At 51.7% G+C, this 10,255-nt stretch overlaps 1 long non-coding RNA gene across 1 annotated transcript; it reads left to right on the top strand.

The window, feature by feature from the left end:
* The first annotated feature begins 4,123 nt into the window (after positions 1–4,123).
* LOC125434173 lies at positions 4,124–6,339 on the top strand. The gene is made up of 3 exons (XR_007244741.1): positions 4,124–4,180; positions 5,127–5,309; positions 5,888–6,339. It is a non-coding gene; the product is annotated as an uncharacterized LOC125434173 (long non-coding RNA).
* The last annotated feature ends 3,916 nt before the right edge of the window (positions 6,340–10,255 follow it).

Here is a 10,255-nt window from a genome sequence, read left to right as displayed (position 1 = left end):
AAAAAAACAAGTGCAGTCTTTGCGGTGTAGATTTTGACGTCCCCGAAAAGTCTCCAACGCAGCCCTGTGATCTTTTATCTCTCGCAAAGATGAAAATTTCATGCTTTCGCAGAACGGGGGAGAGAAAGGCCTGGAGAAACATCCCTGGTGCAAAAAGAAACGCATTTCGGTTCTTCCAATTGACTTTAGTGGGGCCTCAAGCTGAAGTTATATTTAAATCAGCAAGAAGAGGGGGTTGGGATGGGGAAACTGGGAAACTTTTCTTCTGCAAACACCGCAGGGAAACTCGTGGGCATCCGTTCAGTTGGCGCGGCAGGGCCTCTCCCCAATCGGCCCTTGGGACGTCTACAAGCAAGATCAGCATCTCCATCGTCCATGGTTCCCAACATCCGGGATTCAAAAATGTGCTGCTTCTACAACTTGGAGGTTCTTTGCAGCTCATAGCTTCCAGTTCATTCTCTAGAGCATAGGTGTCAAACTCCTGGCCCTCCAGATGCTATGGACTACAGTTCCCATCATCCCCGCCAGCATCATGCTGGCAGGGGATGGTGGAAACTGTAGTCCATGACATCTGGAGGGCCGCGAGTTTGACACCTGTGCTCTAGAGGTCTGCCTCCTTACTATGTAAAAACCTCAGAAGAGCCCTGCTGGATTAGACCAGTGGTCCATCTAGTCCAGCATCCCATCTTGAAGAAGAAGAAGGAGGAGGAGGAGGAGGAAGGAAGGAGGAGAACGAGGAGAAGGAGAAGAACAAAAAGAGGAGGAGGGGGAGTTTGGATTTATATCCCCCCTTTCTCTCCTGTAGGAGACTCAAAGGGGCTTACAATCTCCTTGCCCTCCCACCCTCACAACAAACACCCTGTGAGGTGGGTGGGGCTGAGAGAGCTCCAAGATGCTGTGACCAGCCCAAGGTCACCCAGCCGGCGTTTGTGGGAGTGTACAGGCTAATCTGAATTCCCCAGAGAAGCCTCCACAGCTCAGGCGGCAGAGCGGGGCATCAAACTCGGTTCCCCCAGATTAGAATGCACCTGCTCTTAACAATTACGCCAATGCTGCTCCTACACAGAGCAGCAGTGGCGTAGGAGGCTAAGAGCTTGTGTATCTAATCTGGAGGAACCGGGTTTGATTCCCCGCTCTGCCGCCTGAGCTGTGGAGGCTTATCTGGGGAATTCAGATTAGCCTGTGCACTCCCACACACGCCAGCTGGGTGACCTTGGGCTAGTCACAGCTTCTGGGAGCTCTCTCAGCCCCACCCACCTCACAGGGTGTTTGTTGTGAGGGGGGAAGGGCAAGAAGATTGTAAGCCCCTTTGAGTCTCCTACAGGAGAGAAAGGGGGATACAAATCCAAACTACTATTCCTCCTCTTACACAGAACTGGCCAACCAGTTCCTTCACAGGGCCCACAACAGGACAGAGAGGCTGACGTTGCCACCTGGCAGTAGTAGTAGAAGAAGAATTTGGATTTAAAACCCCCTTTCCAGTGGTGGGATTCAAATAATTTAACAAGGGGTTGTGTACAAGTCCCATTTTAACAACCGGTTCTGCCAAAGTGGTGCGAACCTGCTGAATCCCACCACTGCCCCTTTCTCCCCTGCAAGGAGATTCGGAGGGGCTTCTCAACTCCTTTCCCTTCATCTCCCCACAGCTGACCCCTTGTGTGGTAGGAGGCTAAGAGAGTTCAGAGAGGACAGGCCTAGCTCAAGATCACCCAGCAGGAATGTAGGCATGGGGCCAACAGATAAAAGCCCACCACTCGTGCGGGAAGAGTGGAGAATCAAATCCGGTTCTCCAGATCAGAGTCCACCTGCTCTTAATCACTACACCACGCTGGTTAGCGTTCACAGGTATACTGCCTCAGAATTGGGAGGTTCTCAGTCACCAAGAAGAAGAAGAGTTTGGATTTATATCCCCCCTTTCTCTCCTGTAGAAGACTCAAAGGGGCTGACAATCTCCTTGCCCTTCCCCCCTCACAACAAACACCCTGTGAGGTGGGTGGGGCTGAGAGAGCTCCCAGAAGCTGTGACTAGCCCAAGGTCACCCAGCTGGCGTGTGTGGGAGTGTTCAGGGTAATCTGAATTCCCCAGATAAGCCTCCACAACTCAAGCCGTTCCTCCAGATCAGAGTGCACCTGCTCTTAGCCACTGCTCTTAGCCACTGCGCCACTGCTTTCACAGAGCAACCGCAGGCCTTCTCCCTCAGTTAGAGCCAAGTCGGCATCCAAAAGCGGCCAGCAAGCTCTGAAGGGTGTGCATTTTTCTCAAAAGCTAGCTCGGCAACCCCACCAACCGCCCGCACCCCTGTCCGGCATTCTTTCCAAAGCCACCTGAGCAGCCTGCGTTCAATTTTTCACACCTTTCCTATATTTATCCCCCACCTCAGAGCCTGCAAACCGAGCATATAAACGCTGCATCAGGAATCACCAAAATCATTAACAGCGGCTGCAAAACTTCCATTCAGGAAAGAGGGGGAGCAAGAAGACGCCTAACTCATTTCTCCAAGGCGGCACGGCACCCTAAAGGCCGAGAGCGGCGCAAACTTTTCTGCAGGCCAGATAGAAGCAGGCGCGAAACCTCTGAGCCGCAAGACGTCTCGAAGCAGCCCCGGCCAAACACAGCTGTCCCTCCTGGAATTTGCAACTTATTTTTAACCGCCACCACGCAACAAAAGGGCAAGATAGAAGCGGAGGCAAACCCCGGCTAATAGCTGAAGTTCACATCAGAGAATCTGCCAACAAATTTGCTAAAATATTCTGGGTTTTTTTGTTATTGTTGGCGTTCCAGGCCAGCATTAAAAGCTTGCAATCCCTCCCCTCCGTCCCCTCGGAGGGAAGCAGCCATCCAAGGGAAGATCTTAAGGAAGTGTCTCTGGTTTGTAAGGGAAATCAGTCTGCCTTCCCCAGATTTCCCACACTCGGCTTGTCCAAAAATCCCACAGGCTCCTATTGGTGGTTCGGCCCTCGGCCAGATAGCGCAGGCAAAAGCCAAATCCCAAGGGGTGGGGGGGGATCTGTTCATGTTCTTCGGGACAAACAAGGCCGGTTATTCTAGGATCGCAGGGCTGCGTTAGAGCTGAAGTCTGGTAACTTTTTCCTGTTCAGTGCCAAACTCCCCCCCCCCCCCCAACTTTTAGCCACCCAAGTTCAGAATGGGAGAGTTTTAAGTATATACTGTGGGCTTTATTTTCTGCAGGCCAGTTCCTTTATTTGGCATAATTTTTTTTGCATTGTGCTGTTTTTTTTGGGGGGGGGGGAGAAAGAACAGCTGCAACCGTCCAGCCCGGGGGAGGGGGGGACGTTTTAAGGAGGCTTCAGCTCAGAAACGATCTTGCAAGCCCGACCTTGCCTCCTCGCAAGCCGGCGGCTGCAGCCGGCGGCCCGATCGATATCCTGCAAACTGCAAACCAGCCAACGCACTTATTTATTTATTTGGGGGGGGGGGGGGAATAAAAGACTCTTGCAAACCGCGACTAGCCAGAGCCATGCGTTGGCGCAAACAAAACGCTCTTGCAAACCCCCCCCCCCCCCCAGCAATTTTGTTTTTGCAATAAACCCCCTCCAAAGCTCTTCCCCCCCTCCCATCCTTTAGGAAGAAGACACACAGACCATAAACCCCCCCCCCCTCCCCGACGCCTTCCAAGGCTTCCTCCCCACGCAGGCGGACACAAACAAAGCCCGAGCAATTAAAATAATTTAATGCTTCCTGTCCGAGGGATCCCCCAAGGGTGGGGGGTGCGCATCCAGGATTCCAGGGAGGGAGGAGAGATCCTGCAAGCCCAGCGCTAACTGGGACCCCCCCCCCGCCCCGCCTTAAAAAAAAAACCCATCCCAAGTCCTTCTGGCTAGCACCCTCGGTCCCTCCTGTTGCCAACACGGCTGCACCCTCCGGGAAGCCCACGTGCCAAGGGAAGGGGGGGGGCGGCGCGGGAAGGCAACAGCCCCTCCCCGCCTGCTTCTCTCCATCTCTCTCCTTCCCCCCCCCCCCACCCCGGTTTCGTCGGAGGCGGGACAAAGAGGAGCCGCCAAGTTTTGAAGCCGCCGCTCGGACCTTTCCCATTGGCGCCCGGGAATTCCCACCTCCCCAAAAGCGTGCCCGCCGGGGGGGGGGAGGGTGTCAGGCTGGGGGAGGGAGAAGGAAGGACGGGTTCCGGCCGACGGCGGGCCACCCCCTCCCCGGGGCAAAGGTGCTTTGATCTCCTTGCCCCCACCCCCCATTGCAATGGGCAACGCACCCTTCCCCCCCCCCCGTGCAGCCCGTGCAAGAGAAGCAGGTGTGCGCAGTGCCGGAGCGCGAGCCCCCGCCGCCTTTCCAACCCCCCCTCCCCAGAAACAAAGTTCTTTCCAATGCAAACCGCGGTGGGGGCGGGGGGGAGCAAGAAAGGGAGGGGGGGTGAGGCGGCACCTACCAGCTGCGGACGGCCGGCCGGGCTGCCTCCCTTCGCTTCCCCGCCGCTGCCGCTGTTGCTCAAGGACGAGGTGAAATCCCTTCGCTGGTCAGGAGGCGGCTGCGGCGAGCGCCACATGCCCGGGAGCCTTGCAAGCCGCCCCCCCCCCCGCCTTTAAAAAAAAAATCCCCGGGAGGGGCACTCCGACAGGATGCCAAGCCCCCCTCCCCCCGGAGCGATCCTGCAAGCGTGTGGCGCGAGGTTCCCTGTGCGATCCGGAGTCACTTCGGAGCCACCCCTCCCTGGTGGAAAGAGTGGAGGGGCAGGGAGTCCAAGAAGGGGGGGGGGGAAGAGAAGAAGAGTCGCTTTCTCTGGGGCTCTCTTCCTTCCCACAGACCTGCTCGCTCTTTCTCTCTTTTTCCCTCCCCCTCCCCTCTCTCTAAGACCACCCCCCCCATCCCTCCACCCGTTCCAGAGTCCCCCCCCCCTTTTTTTTCCTTTCTTTTTCTAGCAACGTCCTAAGCTGGCTTGTAAACAAGTTGGCAATTGACCCCGGGGTTAAAAAAAAGGGGGGGGGCTGCTTTGGACAGGATACACACAACGTTCAACAAAAGGGGAAAATACACACAATTGGCAACACAATGCAAAAAAGAGAGAGAATGGGGCGGGGGGGGGGCACAGCAGTGTTCCTCCTCCTGTTTCTTGACAACTAGGGTGTTTTTGTTTTGGTGTTTTACGGGCACAGGGTTCCCTAATTGCCGGGATGAGCCTTATTTGCTCCAGAGTAAACCCAGCAGGGATGACACCTGAGTAAAGGTGCGCCGGCTCCAAGCCCGTCCACTCTGTCCGCTGGATGCCCGGCCCGAACCAGAAATCCTGGCCTCGCTGGGATGGCCACCTGAAGTCAGAGATCGGGACTTACTTTGGAGTAAGTGTTCAGAGCATTGGTCCGCATATATCTGTATTTGTTGTTTCTTTGCCCCTGAGCCTCCTCTGTCTGTCTCCACTGCCAATATGTGTCTTGTAAGCTCCTTGGGGCAGGGAACTGCCTATATTGTTCTATATACCCTGTTTCCCCTAATATAAGACATCCCCGAAAAATAAGACATAGTAGAGCACAGGTGTCAAATTCGCGGCCCTCCAGATGTTATGGACTACGGTTCCCATCATCCCCTGCCAGCACGAGCAAGTAACCATGCTGGCAGGGGATGATGGGAACTGTAGTCCGTAACATCTGGAGGGCCGCGAGTTTGACACCTGTGTAGTAGAGGTTTTGCTGAAGTGCGAAATATAAGGCATCCCCCGAAAGTAAGACATAGCAAAGTTTTTGTTTGGAAGCATGCCTGACGAACAGAATACAGAAATATAAGACATCCCCTGAAAATAAGACATAGCGCATCTTTGGGAGCAAAAATTAATATAAGACACTGTCTTATATTCGGGGAAACACGGTAGCACATGGGCGATGCTATTAACATTTTGACCACCTCGGCTCTTTTCTTTCAGGGTTGGCTAGCGCTCCCAATGGTATGCTCGCTTGTCAGAAAGAATCACTGAATTGAGCAGGAATGGAAGAGGACTCTACTCTTGCCGCCCAAGAGACCCAAAAGTCTCCCCGTTTGTTCATAAATAAGTTCCACCTAGTTCAGCAGGACTTACTCCCAAGTAAGTGTGTTACTAGAACTGTGGCCTTCTTTGCTCGGAGCCCAGGCGATGGTGTTTTTAAACGCTTCAACCAAAGAGACGCAAGCAGATCCCTGGAAACAAACCCATGGCATGGGGGAAAACCACCTGGGTTTTTCTGTTCCTGTTTGGTTTCCGGCCCTTTGGGTACCCGATGGAGCCTTTAATTGGCTCAAAACGATCCGTCTGCCTAAATCCAGGTTTCCGGCCATCCTGATAGAAACATGGTTTGTGGATTATTTTTTAATGAACTCAGAAAAGCAAAAAAAAGCAAAGTCAGCAGAGAATTGATGCAAATGTCCACCGTCCTGATAAGAACAGGGTTGGGGGATTTAAAAAAAAAAAATTAACCCTTTGCAAAAACAAAAAGAAAACGCAGAGGCGATAGAGAATTGATGCAAATGCCCACTAGGCAGTTCTGGTGCGCCGTTGCTTTAAAGGGAAACAGCGGGAGGGGGAGGGGGGGGCTTCAGCCTCCAGTCCCAATACATCAATACACGATAATAGTCCTGCCTCTGGAGCCGAAGGCAAAGAAACCCTTCCCTGTGGCTGATTGGACCTGGAAAACCTCTCTGCTAGTTTGGACGCCTCTTATGATTCTCATCGCTGTTTTTAAAGGTTTTCGCAACTTTATTTAGAACTGTATTTTATGTTGTGCACCGCCCGGAGCCCCTTGGGGATGGGGCGGTATAAGAAATCTAAATATCTAAATATAATCTAAATATCTAAATATAAATATCTAAATATAAGTACCCACACATATTTTATTAATTAATTAATTAATAAAATATGTGTGGGTACTTTTGTGGGTGCCTGGTTGGCCACTTTTTGACTGCCGGACTCTGTGGGCCTTGCTCTGATCCGGCGTGGCTGTCCTTGCGCTCTAGCGAGAGCCTTCTACTATGTCAGAGACCCGGGATTAACTCATTAAAGCGTGCCGGGATGACAAACGCAGCCCGCCATGGTAGCTCTGCACTAGAAAATGAGTTGTCTTGAGTTACTTTCCCAAAAGGCGCTGAAAAGAAACCAGATTTACTTGACTGTTTGGCCTCCTCCCCCCCCCCCCATCCCACAAGGCGAGAAGGCGTTGTGTGTGTGTGTGTGTGTGTGTGTGTGTGTGGGAGGGGGGGATGAACTGATAGGACTAGAGGGAGCCAAAGCAAAGCTTTGATCATTCAGTCTGGGTTGCTTTGTTTTGTGCATGTCCTGGAGCTCCGATGCCGCGTTCTCCTCATTTCTGTCATGTGCATCTTTCAGGACTGAAGTCACGGCTCCAGGCTCTTCCCTCCCCACCCCTCCCACCCCCGTTTCCCACAGTGCACCAGCGTCACCGCTGGGAGATCAATCAGAAGCAGCCTGAGCCAGCTGCCCATTCAGCTTCTTCGAACCAGACCGAAGGTCCTTTTATTGGCAGGCCAAAAGTCTCAATAAACCAGTTGGTATCCCTGTCTGCATAATCAGTGGTGGCGAACCTTTGGCACTCCAGATGTTATGGACTACAATTGGCCTGGCTGGCAGGGGCTGATGGGAATTGTAGTCCATAACATCTGGAGTGCCAAAGGTTCGCCACCACGGGCATAGGTCCCTTTCCCAGGCAAGGAAGAGTTCCCTGAAAAAATTTTTTATAGGATGTCACTTTTTCTCGCCTTTCGGACCGAGATAGGAAGGAATGCAGCATTGCCTGTGCGAGAAGATTTATTTTTTTAATATTGATTTAAAGTTTATTGGTAGTTCATTATCATACAATTCATAATGCAATCATTTATAAGCAATTAAGAAAGAGATCCCAAGAAAAAAGAAGGAAGGAAGGAAGGAAGGAAGGAAGGAAGGAAGGAAGGAAGGAAGGAAGGAAGGAAGGAAGGAAGGAAGGAAGGAAGGAAGGAAGGAAGGAAGGAAGGAAGGAAGGAAGGAATCAATCCTGTGCGAGAAGATTTAAGTTGGTTCCGTTTTCCCGTGCAAGGTTTATCCTGTGGTGTTAGTGAGCGGCAGATTTGCGCGCCACCGGAACTCGGGTCCCAGCCTCATATATCGCTCCAGACGCACAATTCTGAGTCCATTTGAAAATCAGAGCTGAGCGAATCATTGCATGGGAAAGTAACATCTGGAAGAGCCCCAAAGAGAGCGTGTTTCCACAAGGGGATTTGAGGTTTGGCTCTGTCCTACTACAAGAGTAGCATCATGTGCATTTTGCAGGTTGTCGTTTCCTCAGCCAAACACCCTACCACAGGGGTGTCAAACTCGCGGCCCTCCAGATGTTCATGAACTACAATTCCCATCAGTCCTTCCCAACATGAACATTGGCTATATTGGCAAGGGCTGGTGGGAATTCTAGTTCGTGAACATCTGGAGGACCGCGAGTTTGACACTTGTGCCCTACCAGGTTATTCCGGGTGTATTTAAACCTCTCCCAGAATTACAGCTGATCTCTGTATTACACAGATCACTGGCTGCTTCGGAGGGTAGACGGTATAGTGCTAAACCCCACTAAGACGCTGCCCCTCCTAAAAACCTGGCCCACCAAGGCTGTAACCAAAAATCTCCAGAAATTTCCCAGTCTGGAGTTGGAAACCTTAAGTCAGCTGCCCTCTCTCAGGCAGATTCCACATGGGCCAAAAACAGCGGTGTGAAAACGGTGTAAACCCTTTTACACCGTTTTGAACCATTTTACATGGTTTTCACACTGCTGTTTTTGGCCCATGAGGAATCCGCTTATGTCTAGCCTTACTGGATTGTTGTGAGTTCACAGTGGAAGGGCAAACTACCGTGTTTCCCCGAAAATAAGACAGTGTCTTATATTAATTTTTGCTCCCAAAGATGTGCTATGTCTTATTTTCAGGGGATGTCTTATTTTTTCTGTGTTCTGTTCGTCAGGCATGCTTCCAAACAAAAACTTTGCTACGTCTTACTTTTGGGGGATGCCTTACATTTCACACTTCAGCAAAACCTCTACTACGTCTTATTTTCCGGGGATGTCTTATATTCGGGAAAACAGGGTATGTGCGCCTGAGAGGAAATGTGGGATAAAAATACACTAATAATAATAATAATGGGCATAATAACAGTGGCAGCTTGACAAATGACCACCAAATATTGGTCTTCAGCCCCTCCTCTCTTTCCCTCTCCCCCCCACACACATCTGAAAAGCCATACAGTTTAAAAGGACGAGTGTAAGTAGAACCATCGAGTTGGAAGAGACCCCAAGGGCCATCAAGTCCAACCCCCTACAATGCAGGATCACACAACCAAAGCACTCCTGTCAGGTGGCCATCCAGCCTCTCTTTAAATACCTCCAAAGAAGGAGACTCCACCACTCTCCAAGGTAGTGCGCTCCACTGTTGAACAGCCCTTACTGTCAGGATGTTTTCCTGATGTTTAGGAGGAATCTCTTTCCCTTCACCTTGAACCCATGACTCCTGGTCCTCGTCTCTGGAGCAGCAGAAAACAAGCTTGCTCCCTCACCAACATGGCCTCCCTTCAGTGGCCAACGGGGTGGGGGTGGGGGTGCGACATCCAGGGCGGAGCAGCAGCAGAGGCGTGGCCAGAGAGTGGCGGGGGCGTTCTGGGGTGGGGCAGGGGTGGGAGGCGCCACGGCAGGAGCACAGGGTGCGCCCTGGGCACAGTTTCCCCTCACTCCAGCCCCGCGTCCCTTCAAATATCTAAACATGGCTATCATGTTACCTCTTAACCTTCTCTTCACAAAACTAAACATCCCCAGCTCCCTAAGTATGCTTAGTAAGGGTTCCAGATATCCCACCCCACCACCCCGGCCTCTGGTGGGGATTGTAGGGTTGCTAGAACCAGGCTGGGAAACTCCTGGGGATTTGGAGGTGGAAGCTGAAGAGGTCAGTGACCTCAGTGGGGTACAAGGCCATAGGGTACAATGCCACCCTCCAAAGCCTCCATTTTCTCAGGGAAATTGATCTCTGTCGTCCAGAGATACGCTGTAATAGTGAACAGTGACGATCCTCTTATTCTGGAGAAGATTGCTAAGTTTTTGTTACAGGCTCTGGCCCTATGAGTTATATTTTTATGTATAATCAAATATGCCCAATAAAAGTTTTGTTTGTTTGTTCAATAAGCTCTAATCCAGAGGGATCCTCGGGCCCCACCCGAACTTGTTTGGAGGTTCAAACAGGGGAGCACAACTATCGTATACCCTTGACTGAAGAACAGCACACTTCTATCTGAGAT

Source organism: Sphaerodactylus townsendi, linkage group LG06, assembly GCF_021028975.2.
Source record: "Sphaerodactylus townsendi isolate TG3544 linkage group LG06, MPM_Stown_v2.3, whole genome shotgun sequence".
NCBI lineage: Eukaryota > Metazoa > Chordata > Lepidosauria > Squamata > Sphaerodactylidae > Sphaerodactylus > Sphaerodactylus townsendi.
Note: the sequence above shows the minus strand (reverse complement) of the source record. Positions and strands in the feature narration are given on the sequence as shown.